Source organism: Erythrolamprus reginae, chromosome 1 (assembly GCF_031021105.1).
Source record: "Erythrolamprus reginae isolate rEryReg1 chromosome 1, rEryReg1.hap1, whole genome shotgun sequence".
NCBI classification, from domain to species: domain Eukaryota; kingdom Metazoa; phylum Chordata; class Lepidosauria; order Squamata; family Dipsadidae; genus Erythrolamprus; species Erythrolamprus reginae.
The window spans coordinates 51,846,462-51,864,198 of NC_091950.1; the positions used below are offsets into that span (position 1 = coordinate 51,846,462).

The 17,737-nt window shown below is 39.6% G+C and overlaps 1 protein-coding gene across 2 annotated transcripts in view; it reads right to left on the reverse strand.

Moving 5' to 3' along the window:
- EML1 (EMAP like 1) overlaps positions 1–17,737 on the reverse strand; it is a 277,513-nt gene that overhangs the window by 131,171 nt on the left and 128,605 nt on the right. The window lies entirely within an intron of this gene.

A 17,737-nucleotide genomic window follows, 5' to 3' on the forward strand; every position in this document is an offset into this window, starting at 1 on the left:
TAAAACATAAAATCTGAATTTATAGAAATCTTGGTTCACTATAATCTAAATAAATCTACTATAGATTCCTGGGCTCAATTCAAATTCATTTGAATCTGTAAATTATAACTCAAGACTTTCATATTTCCTTTTTAAAAATATGTCCCATAATTGTTCTTAATATTTGATTACTGTTCCATATAATACATTTGAAAATAGGCAAATGGTTAGAGAACAAGGTGTGTGGTTATGCTTCATCCTTAATTCCCCTTTTTTCAGTATCAAGTTCTACACAGCTGCATTTGGTGATAGTGTCTCTATTGATTTTCAAATATGTTAAATTAAACAGGATCGTGCCAGAGTTATCTTTACCACATTATAGTCACAATCCACTTTTTGATCATCATCTTGGCAAATAGAGAGGACCAGCATTGGCGTGTTGCAAGTGACAAAATATTCTAACTACTCTGGAGCATCAGGAAACTCCTTGCTTCAGAAAACCTCTCTGCTTCAGGTAGAGCATGTATTCCTATGTATTTCTGCTGCTCTTGCTTTTTCATTGGAAAGAAAAAAGCATAGGCTATTAACAACCAGATGGAGACACAATTTAATTCATTCTACTCCCAAAGAGAGCAGGTTGATCAAGTCTATGTTAGGAAAAACCAATAAAGAGGGATATTAAAACCAACTTCGGAGACACGTTTTTAAATTGTTGCACAGTAACAATAAAATCTTGCTTAGCAAAGCAAGAAAACTGCTTGCTATAAATTTATTATTAGTGCTAGGCTGCTTATGCACACTCATGTAGTAGATACGCATTTAGGATGCCCTCTGAAGAGAACAAACTGGTGGTAAGAGTTGCTTCAGTGTCTTGTTTTGGATCGATCAGCTGCAAATACAGAAGTTTTCAACATTTTGTTCTATAACAGTGATGGTGAACCTATGGCACGCATGCCACAAGTGGCACATGGAGCCATATCAGAGGGCATGCGAGGGGTTGCCCTATGTCAGCTCCAACAAGCATACATGCACTGGCCAGCTGATTTTTGGCATTGGGGAAGGCTGTTTCACCCTCCAGAGTCTTTAGGGAAGCTTCCCTGAAGACCCGGAGTGTGAAAAATAGCACCACAGGCAAACCGGAAGTCCGTTTTTCCAAATTTCTGGTTTGCCCATTTGTCCTTTTCTTCACCACCCCAGGCTTCAGTAAGGCCGGTGCACATGTGCAGGGAGGGGAGAGGTCAATGAAGGCTACCAAAATTTTTACTACCACACTGTGGGTGTGGCTTATGCAGGACACCCTGAATTTTCTTTCAACATATTTCAGTAAAATTCAGAGTTCTGGAGTGGAGCTCTATTTTTGCTACCCCACTGTGTTCCCCCCACCCCCAATCTGGGCAGTAGCCCACCCCTGGTAGAGGACCAAGGGGAGTGCACATGTGTGTGGGGAGGGAATGGGTGTGGGTATGTGTGGGTACCACCTTTTTGCACGTGAACCAAAAAAGCTTTGCCATAATTGTTCTATACATTTTGGCTTGGGAATAAGTCATTGCTTGCTTGCTTTTTGATATGAACTAATATTGTATATTGGTCCTCTTCATATTTCTAGGAATATATTGATGCAGATAAGTCTTTGTTTTAAGTGTATAGTATCTCTTGAATGGAATTTGGGAATTGCAACATATTTATTATTATTATTTATTCAATTTTTATGCCGCCCTTCAACTTAGACTCAGGGCGGCTTACAACATGTTAGCAATAGCACTTTTTAACGGAGTCAGCATATTGCCCCCACAATCTGGGTCCTCATTTTACCCACCTCGGAAGGATGGAAGGCTGAGTCAACCTTGAGCTGGTGATGAGATTTGAACTGCTGACGTACAGATCTACAGTCAGCTTCAGTGGCCTGCAGTACAGCACTCAATCTGCTGCGCCACCCCGGCTCTTTAATATAACATATGTTATATTAAAAGTGTGGACAAAGGAGTAAAAACGTATTCATTTGTCCTAATTTGTCTAAGTAGCTCCTGTACATAAAGTACATATGATTGTTTATGTATGGATACCAACTGCATACACAGAACTTTGTAGCAATGTTTTAGATTCAGTTTGGAAGAGATGTTTAAAAACATGAGAGAGCATGAATGCAACACCAATCTGTATCTTATTCAACAGCTACGCAGCTATTTCAGAATCATGCAGCTACCATGGGGAAGTTTTCATTGCAGTTGTATGATCCTGAAAACAGAGAAAATTGCTTTAATAAATACAATATTGTATTTTAATCAATACAATAAATAAATAAATAAATAAATAAATAAAAACTATTGCATTTTAATAAATACAGGGTATTGTATTTATTAAAATGCAATATTTTATTTATTTACTTATGTTATTTTATTTATTTATTTATGTACCCCAAAACACTTATTTTTAGCCAGATTCAAAACATTGTACAGCCCTAATATTTTGCTTCTGTGTAGACTCATTTTCATGTTATGTTGAACCCACAAATCTACTCAATTTTTTCTGCTCCTATTCCATTGAACTGCAATCCCATTTTTCACGCTTTGCAGGTTTACAGTAAGTTCCACAAATATCTTTAGTTTTATTCCTTTAAAAACTAAGCCAATTATAATATTGTAGGTTCACTCATTCAACATAATCTTCATACCACACGGTTATTCGAGTAACACGAGAAACAAAATAGTTCAAATAAATTCCAGAGAAAATACATGGACAGAAATAAATCTTACACAGAATATACAACATGATCTCATCTGTATTCGCTATTTCTAACCCCTAGGTTTAGTTCTGTTTTTAAATGCACATTTACTGTTGGTTTCTATTTTAATTATTTTTCTTTAGGATGATGAAACCGGTACAAGGGGTGAATATTAAGCTAAAAATATATATTCTGCAGATGTATTAATAATGCCAATTTATACTGTTCTAAGGATTATTTCTTGAGTACATTGTTAAAACTGTAAGCCAGCAAAATATATTTGTTGCCTTGCCAAAGGAGATGACATTGCAACCTGTTGGTATGCAATCTATTTTTGTTATTCTTTCTTCTACTGCCTTTAGTTGGTTTATCAACCAAGTATTTGGGGGGGGGGGGAGGAGAAAACTAACATAGGATGCTTCTTTCCTTGGCGGTGCATTTGAAAAGAAATGTACAGTTGCTACATATAGAGGAGGCATTTAAAGACAGAATGAATGGTAATGACACAGGAATCATAAATGCTATCTTCCCCATTGCTACATACAAAGATTTATAGTATGATTGAGTGAGAAGTGATCTTTCAAATTACAGTAGTCCCTCACCTATCGCTGGTGTTACGTTCCAGACCTGGCCGCGATAGGTGAAATCCGCGATGGGGAATTTATCGACTGATAGTACTTATTTAAGTATTTATATTGTAATTGTTTGGTAAGTTTTCATTGTTTTAAGTGTTTATAAACCCTTCCCACACAGTATTTATTTTAGATACAGTATTTAAATACAGTATTTACAATTTTAGATTTTTTTTAAAAAAAAAACCTGCCGATCGAGTTCGGCAGGCTGTTTAAATCTGCCAATCGACTTCCTCAGAAACCCACGAACCAGCAAAGATCCGCGAATGATTTTTCTCATTAATATTTCTTGAAAACCCGCGATGAAGTGAAGTCGCAGTAGGTGAAGCGCTGTATAGCGAGGGACTACTGTAGTCCAAATAATTCAATGTCAAAATAAGGTAAATAATTCAATGTTGGTATGGTATAAGTGTGTATAGCTAAGTCTAATTTGAACCCTGAATTTTCATAACCTATGGCAGATATAGCTTTTAGCATTTATACTACTATCCCTTCTATAGTATATTGAATTATTAGAGTAATATGTCACAGTAGTGGGCTGTAAACCTTTCAGAAATTTATGGGTAAAAGAATGGCTTACCATCAATTCTTCTCTAAATAATCTAATAAAAAACAGATATTGTATCTCTCTCTCTTTTAAAAAAAATACCTCTAAGAGTTTTAATATATTCCTCTCTGAAAGATGGATTTTCCTTACTGTTCTCTAAATCCAAACAAGTCATCCAAACAGTTGTATAGTAGTATTATATAATGCTTCAATCCAAAGAAATAAAAAAGAGATTCTCGCTGATTTTCTGAATCCATTCTAATGTTCAGACTGATGATGGAAATCAGACTGTAGATGATCCAGGCATCCCCTTATCCAAATTTGGCTTGAATTACTTCAATAAGAAAATATCTACTTACATTCCAAATATTTGGCTGCATTGTCACACTTCAAGATGTTTCAAGCAATTTTCAATGTTTTATTTTTATTTTTATTTTCTCCAATACACAATAATACACAAAGAAGGTTATAGAGGATATAGTAGAGAAGAAATATGAGATACAGTGATACCTCGTCTTACAAATGCCTCGTCATACAAACTTTTCGAGATACAAACCCGGGGTTTAAGATTTTTTTGCCTCTTCTTACAAACTATTTTCACCTTACAAACCCACCGCCACCGCTGGGATGCCCTGCCTCCAGACTTCCGTTGCCAGCGAAGCAATGTTTCCCATAGGAATCAATGGAAAAGCGATTAATGCGTGCAAGCCCAAAATTCACTCCTTTTGCAAACCGAAGCGCCTGTTTTTGCGCTGCTGCGATTCCCCTGAGGTTCCCCTCCATGGGAAACCCCACCTCTGGACTTCCGTGTTTTTGCGATGCTGCAGGGACATCCCAGCAGGGGAATCCCAGCATCGCAAAAACGGGCGCTTCGCTGGCAACGGAAGTCCGGAGGTGGGGTTTCCCAGCGAGGGGAGCCTCAGTGAAATCGCAGCATCACAAAAACACAGAAGTCCGGAGGTGGGGTTTCCCATGCAGGGGAGCCTAAGGGGAATCCCAGCAGTGCAAAAACAGGCGCTTTGGTTGGCAAAAGCGGTGAATTTCGGGCTTGCACGCATTAATCGCTTTTCCATTGATTCCTATGGGAAACATTGTTTCCTCTTACAAACCTTTCACCTTAAGAACCTCATCCCAGAACCAATTAAGTTTGTAAGACAAGGTATCACTGTATAGGAGAGACTATAGGACAGGGGACAGAAGGCACTCTGGTGCGCTTATGTACAGCCCTTACTGACCTCTTAGGAATCTGGAGAGGTCAACTGTGGATAAGGGTAAAATGTCTAAGGGTAAAATGTTGGGGGTTAGGGGATGATACTACGGAGTCTGGTAATGAGTTCCATGCTTCAACAACCCGATTACTAAAGTCATATTTTTTACAGTCATGTTTGGAGCGGTTAATGTTAAGCTTGAATCTGTTGTGTGCTCTTGTGTTGTTGTGGTTGAAACTGAAGTAGTCTCTGATAGGCAGGACTTTGCAACATATGATCTTGTGGGCAATACTTAGATCATGTTTAAGGCGTCGTAGTTCTAAGCTTTCAAGGCCCAGGATTGTAAGTCTAGTTTTGTAGGGTATTCTGTTTCGAGTGGAGGAATGAAGGGCTCTTCTTGTGAAGTATCTTTGAACATTTTCAAGGGTGTTAATGTCTGAGATGCGATATGGGTTCCAAACAGATGAGCTGTATTCGAGGATGGGTCTGGCGAAAGTTTTGTAAGCTCTGGTAAGTAGTGTTTAGTTAAGTAAGTGTTTAGTTAAGTAAGTGTTTAGTTAGGTAAGTAATGTTTAGTTAAAATCTGAGCTATAGGTAAATCTTATCAATACTTAGCATTTGGAAAATACATTAACGTTACATGAAACATTCCCAGTCTTTCCTTGCTTCCTTCTCCTTTGTTTGCGATATTTTTCTTCTATTTTTGACAACTAGAAGTGATTTTCCTGCTCAAAATATGCTATGACAGCTTCTAAGTTATCTAAAATTCTTTCTTGACTAACTGCAAAAAATAAATAAAGCAGTAAAAGGAAGTACCATACTGTATGTATCACATAAAATGATCCTAACAAAATGCTAATTTATCATTCCCATTGAATATAATTTTAATGAGGGAACTCCCCTGCTTGAGTCTGACTAATGATGTTGCTGATGAAGTGGGTACAATGCATATCTAATATTGTTCTCTGTAATAATAAATGACAGCTTTCTAGAACAGATTTTAGCCTCATATTTCCTTTCTTTTCTGAATCAAGACAAGGTCATTTCATTGATAAGTGCACAGCTTTCAGACATCCAAGTTACTTAAAAAACTCTTTTTTTCTTAGTAAGATCTGAGACAGAAAAAATAAAGAGCTCCTGAAGTTTAATTTTTTAAAAAATAATATCCCAAGCATGAAAATCTTCAATCAGGCTATCCATGAAAAGTTTAAAAAAAAAAAAATTATTACCATACAAACATTTACATTTACACATATTCATCATCTCATTTTTCATTTCATTCTTTTACAAGATCTTTATAAATGTATTCTATATCTATCTTATTGCTTTATTAGTTCAAGGTTGCTTTTTTGCCATCCTCCCTCTCTATCTCATACAGCCCTTCCTTCTTTCTTTCTTCTTTCTTTCTTTCCTTCTCTTTTCTTTTCTAAACCTACTTCCTCCTCCCTCCTTACTGTCTTCTCCCTTCTTCTCTTCTTTCCTCCTCCTCCTCTTTCTTTCTTTCCTTCTTCTAACTCGTCTCTTCCCTTCCTCTTTCTTTTGCTGTACTTCCTCCATTTTTCTGGGATGGTATTCCAGCAGCAACCCTGAATTCTTTTATACCATCTTACATTTTTTCATATTTTATTCCATATAAATTCATTTAATCTGATGAATTTAAAATCCCCCCCACCCACATCTCTTTCGAGTAATACATCAGGCTATCCTACGGAATGGTTTTGCTTTGAAAGAAAGCTATTTTCTTTACTCTTCTTTGTTGCTATTGGGTTTTTTTTAAAACTCAAATGTTATCCTGTAGCAGATGTAGGCTGCATGCTGTGAATTCAAAGGCTTTGTGATCTTTTGTTGCATGCAACACCCATGGATTGTAGGGGTGCTTGTGAAAATGTGTTGTGCAAAGCAAGAGCCTATTTCTGACTTGCCCTCATTCATAAGTCTCAGCAGGGCCCCATTTACATTGTGGTAACCCATTTGGATATTGGTCCTACATGCACATTCCTTTGCCTGGAGACTCTTTTTACCTACTTTTCAATCCTCTGCTCAGGAGGGGATGACAATTTCATTCCTGGCCATTTAAAAAGCTGCTTGGGTTGCCCCTTGCTTACACAATTTGCTGAAACAGGATTGATTTCAAGACCAAGGCGTTAACAGCTATGTTTCTAAAAAGGAATTTCAGAAGCATCAGATTTCTATTCTTCCTTCATCCCCTGTCCATCTTAGTGTATAATGGTGAATTGAACACTGTGTATTTATTTCTGTCACAAAGATATCTACAGTACTAATCAGAATAACAATTAAGTTGGATTGTCATATTTCTTCTAAATATTCAAGGGACTGCAGTTGTCTGATGGTGTAGACAATTTGCTTAGTTAACGAAAAATAGGTTATTGTGTCACGCTGAATATTGACAGCCCCAGAGACATTCAGAGTCATTCAGTAATTAAATAGTTAACTGTGTGTGTTTTTATTAGGTCCTCCTACTATGATGTAAAATCCTGCCACGTCATTAAACATCACATCCGTCTTTATCCTTTCTCCATTTTAATATAGTCAGTTCTTTGTTAGCTGCCATAATGTGAAGATGTATTTTATTTGCCCCTCATGGCATATTTAAATTTTTTTTGTACTTTTATAATAAAAAGAAACTTTGTTTTGAAAACAAATGTTCTCTATCTCAATCCGTCGCCTCCAGAATGATTTAAGGTTCAAACGGACTTTAATTACCCTCATTCTGACATATTGTACCATAGCTCTCTGGTTAAAGGGAGTTGGTTTAAATTAATGTATCCTATGCATAATTACTCAGAAGATAGTTCAATGGATCTTATTCTCTGCAGTGGGATCTTCAGGGAGATCAAAAAGTCAACTTGATGACCACAGCCACGTAATCAATGCCCCACCCTTTTTACATGCACATAAAAAGGGGCAGGCCTTGCGTCCATGATTTGCGCCTATCCTAACTTCTTTGATGCTCTCTCTGCAAGCACCCCAGGTACTCTGGATAAGTGTCAGTTTACAAAACTGCTCTTATTGTTTCTTTCCACTTTTTCCTAATATTTTTTCCAAACATTCAACCATTTCCTATACTGTATTTTTTGGAGTATAAGATGCACCTTTTCCCCCGTAAAAGAGGCTTAAACTTTGGGTCCATCTTATACTCTGAATTTGCTTTTTTTCAAAGCCTTTTTTTCCCAACCCTAAGTAGGTGCTAACAAAACAATTGGAGTTAACAGTTAGGTTAAAGGTTAGTTTCACTTTAGCAGGGCTTAACATAACTATATATATTCAATACATAACACCATTCCTCATTGATTCACTTTTTATGTCATATTTTAATTGAACTATCAAAAACAAAATGTATGTATAGGTTAGTCAAAGTAACCGTAAATAATTTCCCCTTATTTGTACATACATACATTTTACTGTAAAATATGGTACAACGTAATGGCAATTTTTAATAAATGATGTTCTTCAAATACAATGAATAAAGTAGCTCACTGTACAATTTATTAGAAATTGCCATTGCAATATAACACATTTTGCAATACAAATATAGGTGTGTTTGTTAATTAAAATTCCACTGAATGGGAAAGTGCTTACAAGTATGACTTCTAGGAGTGGCACTGCAGTTCTATTTCAAGTGATGCAATCCCTACATTCATTAATAAAACAGCAGAAGAAAAACGCAATTATTAAACCATGTGCCAGGCAAAGGGATTTCTCATATATATTTGTGATCAGATACAAATATGTCCATATTAAAAATCAGTAAATGTTTCAAATCCGTATTTGCTTAGTTATCTATGTATGTATCCACTTGGTTTTATTTGTGACACAATTAAAAATAATACTAAAATTTCAAAATGAATGTTTTGAAATATAATTTTCTTAAAAAAACACTTTTTAGAAATGCATCTTGATTTTTTAAAAAACCAAGAAATGCTACAGAACATTCAGTACGTGTAAAATTTGGGGAGTCCCTAAGTTCTTATCACCTTATGAATCCAGACAGTCATCAAAATTCCTAAAACCTGAATCCCTCAAACAATCTGGGGCAGCAAAATGAAAAAAAGGATACAGCATTGAACCTCTTATTCTACTACAGATTTATTTCAAGGTCAAAGAGATGAAAAGAACAAGAATAATTACGCTATATATTTTTTCTTTAGTAAAGCAACTATCTCATTTCCTCTATTTGTATGTGCTTGCGACCTGCTGGTGATGTCACAATGATGTCATTGACTCAGTTCAGTCGATGCCAGTCTGTGGGCACCGCCATCTTTTTTATTTATTTTTTAAATATTTTTTTCTTCTGATCACTGTGCATATGGTCCCCATTTTGTTTTTGGCTTTTTCTCCCCAGCACTGTGAACAAAGTGTGCACGCGACCATGCAATATACCCCACGCGGCGCGAGAGGAAGCGAACCGGCAGTGGGGTAAGTTAAAACTCACCCCTGCTCTCTCTGTATATCTACTGTCCTTGTTCATCCATTTAGAGATGCTTCCCCTGTTCTTAGTACTTCTGACTTCATAGACTGAGGAATATTGTATTATATTGTATTGTTATTGTTGTTGTGAGCCGCCTCGAGTCTTTGGAGAGGGGCGGCATGCAAATCTAATAAATTATTATTATTATTATTATTATTATTATTATTATTATTATTATTATTATCATCATCAATAGCAGTAGCAATAGTAATAGCACTTATATATGACTCCATAGTGCTTACAGCACTCTGAATGGTTTGCAAATATCAGCATATTGCCCTCAAGAATCTGGGTCCTCATTTTATCAACTTCAAACTATAAAAGGCCGAGTCAACCTTGAGCCGGTCAGGATTGAACTCCAGGCAGTGGGCAGAGTTAGCTTGCAATACTTAGAAAAGCTTAGAACTACGACGCCTAAAACACGATTTAAGTATTGCCCACAAGATCATATGCTGCAACATCCTACCTGTCAATGACTACTTCAGCTTCAACCACAACAACACAAGAGCACACAACAGATCCAAACTTAATATTAACCGCTACAAACTTGACTGTAAAAAATATGATTTTAACAATCGAGTTGTCGAAGCATTGAATTCATTACCAGACTCAATAGTGTCCACCCCTAACCCCCAACATTTCTCCGTTAGACTATCCATAATTGACCTCTCCAGGTTTCTAAGAGGGTCAGTAAGGGGCGCACTAGTGTGCCTTTCATCCCCTGTCCAATTGTCTTTCCTTTATCTCATTTATCATATATATTTTCTTCCTTTCATATATCTTCTCCTCTATTTTTATATTTTTCTTTATATATATTACCTCATGTCTATTCTCTACTACAGTGTTTTTCAACCAGTGTGCCGTGGCACAGTAGTGTGCCGCGAGACATGGTCAGGTGTGCCGCGAAGCTCAGCAAGAGAGAGAGAGAGAGAGAGAAAGAAAGCAAGACACAGAGAGAAAGAAAGCAAGAGAGAGAGAAAGAAAGAAAGAGAGAAAGAGAGAGAAAGAAAGCAAGAGAGAGAGAGAAAGAAAGAGAGAGAAAGAGAGGCAGGGAAGGAGGGAGAGATAGAAAGAGAGTAAAAAAGAGAGGAAGGAAGGAAGGAAGAGGGATGGACAGAGAAGGGAAGGAAGGAAGAGAGAGAAAGAGGGAGAGAAATAGGGTGAAAGGGAGGAAGAGAGAGGTAATTTTTCGTCCAAACTTTTTTTAGCCCCCCCCACTCCCCCACCCTGCTCAACGTGCCCCATAATTTTGTATATGTAAAAAATGTGCCGCAGCTCAAAAAAGGTTGAAAATCACTGCTCTACTATATGTATTGTGTATTGGACAAAATAGATAGATAGATAGGTAGGTAGATAGATATGTAGATAGATAGATTACTGTATTCTAATCCACTTTGCCACCAAGGTCCCAGAATTAAAACCACCTTCCAAGGATCAGACATTTTTGCTGATTATCCAAACTGGTTCCGGACGATGTTTTTAGAATATTGCATAGCTAAACGTGTATGATGGCACTTAGGTTTTCTTGTAAGTTTACAAAATTCATGTCAACTCACTATAAGTACACTGTTTTACTATGCTTACATGATGGGGGTTTTTTAACTTGCATTCCAGTTTTTGCAGAGCAATTCTTCTTACCAGTGGTGAAATCTATTTTTTTTTTACTACCAATTTTGTGGGCGTGGCTTGGTGGGTGTGATGTAGCTTGGTGGGCATAGCAGTGGAAGGATATTGCAAAATCTCCATTCCCACCCCATTCGAGGGCAAGGATACTGCAAAATCCCCATTCCCTCCCCACTCTTGGGGGAAGGATATTGCAAAATCCCCATTCCCTCCCCACTCTTGGGGGAAGGATATTGCAAAATCCCCATTCCCTCCCCACTCTTGGGGGAAGGATATTGCAAAATCCCCATTCCCTCCCCACTCTTGGGGGAAGGATATTGCAAAATCCCCATTCCCTCCCCACTCTTGGGGGAAGGATATTGCAAAATCTTTATCCCCTCCCCACTCTAGGGCAAGGATACTGCAAAATCCCCATTCCCTCCCCACTCTTGGGGGAAGGATATTGCAAAATCCCCATTCCCTCCCCCCTCTTAGGGGAAGGATATTGCAAAATCCCCATTCCCTCCCCACTGTTGGGGGGAAGGATATTTCGAAATCTCCATTCCCACCCCACTCTAGGGGGAAGGATATTGCAAAATCTTTATTCCCACCCCACTCTGGGGCCAGCTAGAGGTGGTATTTGCCAGTTCTCCCAACTAATCAAAATTTCTGCTACTGGTTCTCCAGAACCTGTTAGAACCCACTGGATTTCAGCCCAGGCCTGGGGTTATTTTGACAGTTAATGGGGCGGATTAATAGGGGGAAGTAACATCTATTTCTGTCATCTAGAAACTGTTGCTGATTCATTCTGGCACTGGGGCAATAAGGCAGTCCTAGTTTGATGTATAAACCTAGATTTCACCCCTGCCCCTTGCCCTGATAGAGCCATTATCAACATTAGCAATCTTCCTGCTACCTGTCACTAGAAAGCAAGACAGTAAAGACTTCCATTGCAAGCAGTAACAGGAGTTCAAAGTAGTTCAAACAGTGATTTACAATAATCTCCCTCCTGATGAGATTTGGAGGATTAGGAAGCTTCAGAGCTTCTTGTGATCTACCCTAGTCTCTTCTCGGGTATTCCTTCTCTCTTCTGCTGATACCAGAACACCAACATGGGGAGAAAAGCACTATGCATTTTTTAAAATTATTATGTGTGTGAAAATTGCCTGACTTTTCAGAGCTCTATAGGACTGAAGCCTTAGTTACTTGTTTATTTTTGTATACTGAATATTTTGGCATGTCTGCTTGAAATTCCAGGATGTGTTTTTCTACCATCCCATTATTTTATCTTCTTATCCCCTCATCTCCCCACACATTTCATTTTCCATTCAACTTACAGAAAGAAAGTCACTGCTTTCTATCGAGAGGCTGCCTGCTAAAATCTAAAGAATTGTATATAATTAAAGTTTCTTATAGGAAAAGAAATATTACCAGCTACTGTCTACTTATTGACTCGCAAACGAGTTGTGGACAGTAGCTCTCCACCCAACATTCTACTTTTATTCTACTCCCACTCCACCCAACAAGAACAATAGTGCAGCTGTTCAAATACCTTCCTTGTTTAGACTACAAATGGCACAGAAATTATGGCATTTGTGTATTCTAACTACTGCATAAACTACACTTCCATGAATTTATTAACACGTCTAGCTTTTAGAGAGCCAGTTTGATACAGTAGTTAAGGGAACGGGCTGCAAAATATGTGCCCATGAGTTCCTAGTTCCACTGATAAAGTTGGGTGAACATGGGCCAGTCACTTTCTCTTGGCCCCAGGAAAGAGGCAACGGCAAACTATTTCCAAGACAATTGCAGGAATTGTTCAGGCAAATCTCCAAAAATTGGACATGACTAAATGGAAGCAGGGGGAGCTTTTTACAGTACCATGTTTTCCCCAAAATAACACCCTGTCTTACATTTTTTGAACCTTGACATAAGTGCTTGGCCTTATTGCCAAGTATTCAAAAGCCCAATAGGGCTTATTATCAGGGGATGTCTTATTTTGGGGGGAACAGGGTAGGTTTTGACATTGCACCGCAGCTAGATAGTGCTAAATTCTTTACTGCATAAGAAGGGAATTCTGAGTCCTTCCATGTTCAAAAGGACTCTGCATCATTTCTGTACATGTCTTTCTTGCTCACATATCCTTTATCAGGAAAGCAGGGAACCTATAATGTAAAATCAAAATACAGTGATACCTCGTCTTACGAACACCCCTTCATACAAACTTTTCATAGTACAAACCCGGGGTTTATGATCTCTTTGCCTTGTCTTAAGAACCATTTTCGTTTTACGAATCCGAGCATGGGTGTGTGGGTTCTCTTACTGCGCGTGCACTCTCTGACTGCCACAGGGATTTCCCTGCCTTGTGATTGTCACCACCGGGATTTCCCATTTGATTACAGCCCCCGCCAGGATTCCGTGTTCAGAGAAAGCGCTCGGAGAAAGCGCTCTCACAGCCATTTCGTTGGGAGCGCTTTTGCCGAGCGCTTCCGGAATGCCCGCCCCACCTCTCCTGCAGCCCCTTTGCTGACAGCCCTGGACAAAAGCGCTTCCAGCGAAGGGGCTGCTGGAGAGGTGGGGCAGGCGTTCCCAAAGCACTCGGAGAAAGTGCTCTCGCAGCTGCTTTGCTGAGAGCGCTTTCACCAAGCGCTTCCAGAACGCCCGCCCCGCCCCTCTTGCAGCCCCTTCGCTGGGAGTGCTTTCGTCCAGGGCTGTCAGTGAAGGGGCTTCAGGAGAGGTGGGGCGGGCGTTCCGGAGGCTCCAACATGCATGTGTGTGCTGGACAGCTGATTTTTGGTTCGCACAGAGGTTCTAGGAGGGCTTTTTGGCTTCCAGAGAGCCTCCATGGGGATAGGAGAGGGCGTTTTTACCCTCCCTTGGCTTCCAGAGAGCCTCCATGGGGATAGGAGAGGGCGTTTTTACCCTCCCTTGGCTCCAGGGAAGCCTTTGGAGCCTGGGGAGGGTGAAACACAAGCCTACTGGGCACACCAGAATTTGATAAACAGGCCATTTCTGGCCTCCAGAAAGCCTTGCGGGGGGAGCTGTTTTCGCCCTCCCCAGGCATTGAATGATAGCGTGCATGATAGCGCGCGCCCACACTCTTTCGGCATCTGAGGAACAAAGGTTCACCATCACTGATCTATACTATCTGCTTCATACCTAAATCTTCCTAAGCCCTGTTACCATTACACTAATCTCCTACTTTGTCTTCATTACTTCTGACTTCCAATTATCATTAATAATTATATTATTTATGATTATTAATGATAATACTGAGCAACAGAAAGATAGTCCATTGCACAGTTTGTGAGTCTGTGTTTCTGGATCTCAGCCAAATTTTATACATTTTTGAAAACCAATCAATCCATCATACCTACACAAATAGCAGCCTGTTCTGGGGACTGTTTTGCAAAGCAGCAAATCATCAAACAAATATGTAAAGATAAATTGACAGAGAAGACGAGTGGAAGAAAGATGCTAAAATAGGATGGAGAAAGGGGAGAATTGGCGGTACCTATTTAAGCTTTCATTTCGCATTCTCTTAACCATGAGTTCATTGAAAGTTTGGGCAACAAAATATACTGCTCAAAAATAAAGGGAACGCTCTAATAACACATCCTAGATTTTAATGAATTAAATATTCTCATTGAATACTTTGTTCTGTACAAAGTTGAATGCGCACAGCAGCATGTGAAATTGATCGTCCATCAGTGTTGCTTCCTAAGTGGACAGTTTGATTTCACAGACGTTTGATTTACCTGGAGTTCTATTGTGTTGTTTAAGTGTTCCCTTTATTTTTTTTTTGAGCATGGTATATATGTAAACTTGACAAGTGACATGTGTAAAGCAGAAAAAGTGAGTCTTGTATAACCGAAATAAGTTGAACTGTACTGCTCTCAACTCAGTTACTAACTGGCTGGATCTAAGTCTAAAGCCTCAGTCGCACAGTGGTTAGAGTGCAGTACTGCCAGCTACCAGCTGCCAGCAATTTGGCAGATCGAATCTCACTAGGCTCAAGGATGACGCAGCTACCATCCTTCCAAGGTCAGTAAAATGAGGACCCAGAATGTTGGAGGCAAAATGCTAACTCTCTGTAAACCACTTCGAGAGAGCTGTAAAGCACTGTGCAGCAGAATATAAATCTAAATGCCAATGCTAGAAGCAGGCTTTTGCAGAAAGCCCCAGCCTTGAAAATAGGATGTTAAGGATGCTGAGGAATCTCTAAAGAAGGGGTAAAAGCACAAAAGCCAATAAAGTAAGCTTAGAATGGATTACATACATATATGGTCTAAACATTTCTCAACGTCAGCAATTTTAAGACTTTCTGATTCATACTTGAATTCCCAAGTCAGTATTAGTTTTGAACTGTGGTGGTGCAGTGAATACAGCATTGCAGGCTACCTATGCTGACTGCCGACTGTCAGCAGTTCAGCAGTTCGATTCTCCCCGGTTCAAGATGAGGAATCTGGGGGAATATTGTTGGGAGAAATATGCTGACTCTGTAAGCAGCTTAGAGAGGGCTGTAAAGCACTGCAAAGTGGTATATAAGTTTAAGCAATACTGCTATTTGTTTAGTTTTATTTCTATGGGATTTTGTTGCTGATGCTCATTCTGCTGTAAAACCTTAGGAATTATGTGGGTGTCAGCAGCCACCTCACACTTGCTTGTTGTTTGATACCATTCAATAACAATGAAGTATAGGAATGTGGGGGGGGGGGGCTTGGGGGAAAGTGAAAGGAACTGCTGCTTGGAGAAAGTGGGAATAACTGCTGTTCCCCCACCCACCACATACACACATAAAGCTGCTTTCTGTATATCAACTAAATGTTGTTTCGGGGACACCTGGTTGGGAGAAGAACGCAACTGCATACCAACCTACTCTTGAAGTGATTGTTCTGAAAATGTCTCAGTTGAGCTTGTTTGATCATTGGAGAAGGGAGGTAGTGATTTTGGCATGCGATTCTCAGTTCCAGCTATGCACTGCTGCAATGCACTTGGCTTGTAATGAAACTATATTTTTCTCAACAAATGGAACCAAGGTCCCAGAATATCTCCGGGACCGCCTTCTGCCGCACGAATCCCAGCGACCAGTTAGGTCCCACAGAGTTGTCCTTCTCCAGGTCCTGTCGACTAAACAATGTCATCTGGCGGGACCCAGGGGAAGAGCCTTCTCTGTGGCGGCCCCAACCCTCTGGAACCAGCTCCCCCTGGAGATTAGGATTGCCCCCACCCACCTTGCCTTTCATAAACTCCTTAAAACACACCTCTGCCATCAGGCATAGGGGAATTGAGACATTGCCCCCAGGCCTATATAGTTTATGTATGGTATGTTTGTGTGTATGTTTTTTAAATTATGGGTTTTTAGATATTTTAAAATATTAGATTTGTTATTGTACACTGTTTTTATTACTGCTGTGAGCCGCCCCGAATCTACGGAGAGGGGCAGCATACAAATCTAATTAATCATCATCATCATCATCATCATCATTGCTCAACAATAGTCACTGTGAGAGAGATCTTGAAGTCCTAGTGGACAACCATTTAAATATGAGCCAGCAGCTACCAAAAAAGCCAACACAGTTCTAGGCTGCATTAACAGAGGGATAGAATCAAGACAACGTGAAGTGTTAATATCACTTTATAAGGCCACACTTGGAATGCTGCATTCTGTTTTGATTGCCACGATGCAAAAAGGATGTTGTGACTCTAGAAAAAGTGCAGAGAAGAGCAACAAAGATGATATGGGGTCTGGAGGCTAAAGCATATGAAGAACAGTTGCAGAAACTGGGCATGGCTAATTTGATAGGAGAAGGACCAAGGGAGACACGGTAGCAGTGTTCCAATATCTCAGGGGTTGTCACAAAGAAAAAGGAGTCAACCTATTCTCCAAAGCACCTGAGGGCAGAACAAGAAGCAATTGGTAGAAGCTGAATAAGGAGAGAAGCAACTTAGAACTAAGGAGAAATTGCCTGACAGTTAGCAGAATTAATCAATGGAACAGCTTGCCTCCAGAAGTTGTGAATGCTCCAACACTGGAAGTTTTTAAGAAAATGTTGGATAACCATCTGTCTGAAGTAGTGTAAAGTTTCCTGCCTAAGCAGGGGGTTGGACTAGAAGACCTCCAAGGTCCCTTCCAATTCTGTTGTTGTTATTGTTATTGTTATTATTGTTATTATTATTTTCTATTGAGAGGGTTAAGTTGCAGCAGGTTTGTGTCAAGTCGGTGCAGAAGTTGGTGATAAATTAATGGCTTGCCACACTATCTATAGAAGTCCTGATGATTATGGGAACAGATGCAGCCACAAAACATTCTTTCAAGTGGTTCAAGGCCATCCTATGCCCACCCACCTGGGCGGAAGCAGAAGGAGGACTGGCCACCCTGGTACAATCTGAGTGGGCAACCAACGTGTCAGGTTTGTAGGTTGGGGACAAGGGATGTGAACTTTCAACTGTGTGGGAAACTCAGATTCAGGTTTCCCAGTGTTGGTGCCAGAATGGCTCCAGCAATAAATTGGAACTTTGAGGAGTACTTTGACTTGGACTCTGATTTAGCTTGGA